The following is a 2,650-nucleotide window of genomic DNA, read 5'->3' as shown; positions in this document are numbered from 1 at the left end:
CATTGCAGTTATCTAAATGAGAAATGGAGAGAGCTCTAAAGCAGTGACAGGGGAGGTGGAGAGCAGACGGATTCAAGAAATAGTTAGAAGGCAGAAGTGGAAGGACTTGGTGATCATTTGAGGTGGAAAGAGAATGAGGATCTAGAGTGAATCCCAGGTAAGAGTGGTTTCTAGTGAATCAAAGCACCCATTTGAGTTATTAATTTGGCTGAGGTAAAAGGAGAGAGAGAGAGAGAGAGAGAGAGAGAGAGAGAGAGAGAGATTTTACTCATAAATCTATAATTAGGGCAGGACTTAGCAAGAGTCTCTCCACTCTGATCCACTTCGCATCAGCTTGGGGGTGGTTTAGAGGTAGGGATTTGGGGGACCCGGAATTATCTGAATGTGTGACCTCTCCCTATTTGTTTCCAGCATGGTGGCTTAAGGAATTCTGAGGTATTGAGATAGGTAGAGGCAGATGATAGGTGACAGATAAATAGGTGATAGATAGATAGATGATGATAGATAGATAGATAGATAGATAGATAGATAGATAGATGATAGATCGAGAAGAGAAAGGGAGAGAAGGACAGAGGAAAAGTGGAAAGCATTGCAAGGTGACATGTTTTCATGCTGGCCATTGCCTCACTACGAGCCCAAAGAGACACAGTGAGTGGCTTGGTAGGTGGGTGTGGTGCAACCACTTGGGACATCTCCAGAAAAATGATATATGTAATTTGTTTTTTGGAAGCAGTCCATTAGATGGAGAAAGGAGGGGAACTTTATTGACCAGATCCCTCTTGTATCAGTTTTCTATTACTGTATAACAAAATTACCACAAACTTAATGACTTAAATACCATTAAAATATCCATTTATTAACTCACAGGTTTGTGATTCAGAGTATGGCATGGCTGGGGCCTCAGCTGGGGGTATCATGAGGCCCCGGCTGAGTGTTCTTCTGGATGCTCTGGGGAAGACTCCACTTTTCAAGCTTATTCTTGTCAGCAGAATTCTGTTCCTGTGGTTCTAAAAAGGAGGTCCTGTTTCCTTCTTGGCTGTTGCCTGGGGCTTCCTTCAGCTCCTGTAGGCTGCCCACATCCTTTGCCATGACTCCTCTCTATCTTCACACCAATAATGGTGAATCAAATCCTCTTGAGCTCCAAATCTTTAACTTCTTCCCCTAAAACCAGCTACAGAAAACTCTTTGCTTTAAAAGTATAGATAGAATTAGGTCAAGCTCACCTGGGTAATTTTATTATCTTAAGGTCAACTGAAACATAGCCTAACGACAGGAGTAAAATCCATTATATGATGTAGTCCCAGGGAATATGCACATCAGGTACACCAGCCGGGCGGGAAATCTTAGGGGCCATTCTGCCTACCACCCCTCCCATCCCTAAATCTGATTTAAAAGCCCATGTTCCTCCTGTTCTTCAAAGCTGCTTGATAGTATATTAGACCAAGGTTGTTTGGGGCTGACAGTATAATGTCAACAGATGCGAGACAGAAATGAAATCATTCCACTTTGGTTCTGCTTCTATGACTTTCATCCAGAAGAATGTTCTGTGAATTCTAGCACATTGTGGGTACTCAATAAATATTTGCTGAATGAACTATGGATTGGATAGAGGAGAATAAATATTTGTAAGAGTAGATTAAAGGTTTAACCTAAGAGGTAAATAGATTTTAAATGATTACCTCACTGTTTCAAAAGAGATTCTTTCCAGTTCTGAATGAATTACATTCCTGAGTCCTGAGAGAAAAATAGGTGAGATTACTGCAAAACCAACTCAATCTTTCTTTGTTGAATAAGTGAGTGGACAAATTCATTTTGTTTGGTGATCTCTGTCTGTGGGACAAGAAAGCTTATTCGCCACACCTCTCTCATTACCAATCATCAAAATGTTAACTTGACAGCATGTATTCTTTCTTGGTGATACTGTAGGAAAGCTCTTAGAGATGATCTCTCCTACAGCTCATTAAATACTAAGCATATTTAAAAGACAATCTCTAAAACTGTGAGCTTGAGCAGTACAAGTGAGTTCATGTTAAAACACTGGAAATATTTTTCAGAAATATGTATTTACCTTATACTATACTGAGCTTCTATATACTATACAGTCACACAAGTATTTTTGTATGTGCTATGCATTGTTCCATAAATGTTAGTTATAGTTTTTCTATGGCCCTATATAGATTCACTTTCAAAAATCTGGTTATAATAAACCTGTTTAATTACATATAAAACACATCCATCCAAGATTAATTAAATCAATTTTAATCTGAGAGAATTCTTAAATTATTCTTTAATTTGTGAATATATTTATGTATAAATATAATGTAATAAATTGTAGTGTGAGAACTTCAACCACTTCATCACAGATACATCTTCCTTTAGTCCAAATAATTTTGAGGATATTTTAACATATGTAATGCTTTTCTCATCCTGTGGAACATTTGTAAAATGGTAACTTAGTAAGAGTAACTTTGTCATAGCAATCAATTAGTAAGTACCAAAAGTCTATTATGAATGGCATTAGAAATACTACCTATTTCAATGGAACTTATGTGCAATCTATACTAATAAAAGGGTAATATGCTAATTAGACCGGGAGACCTTCCAGGAGACCTTTTGGACATCCTTCTAGACAAAGCCATGGTGGCAGGGC

At 38.1% G+C, this 2,650-nt stretch overlaps 1 long non-coding RNA gene across 1 annotated transcript in view; it reads right to left on the bottom strand.

Annotated features, from left to right (window-relative positions):
* Window positions 1–854: 854 nt before the first annotated feature.
* Window positions 855–2,650, bottom strand: part of LOC106727208 — an 8,100-nt gene continuing 6,304 nt past the window's right edge. The window contains exons 2-3 of the long non-coding RNA XR_001363384.1: window positions 1,680–1,734; window positions 855–1,171 (exon numbers count right to left, since the gene is read on the bottom strand). This is a non-coding gene — a long non-coding RNA (uncharacterized LOC106727208). The remainder of the gene's footprint in view (window positions 1,172–1,679; window positions 1,735–2,650) is intronic.

The sequence above is a fragment of the Myotis brandtii genome, unplaced genomic scaffold (assembly GCF_000412655.1).
Source record: "Myotis brandtii unplaced genomic scaffold, ASM41265v1 scaffold389, whole genome shotgun sequence".
NCBI classification, from domain to species: domain Eukaryota; kingdom Metazoa; phylum Chordata; class Mammalia; order Chiroptera; family Vespertilionidae; genus Myotis; species Myotis brandtii.
Note: the sequence above shows the minus strand (reverse complement) of the source record. Positions and strands in the feature narration are given on the sequence as shown.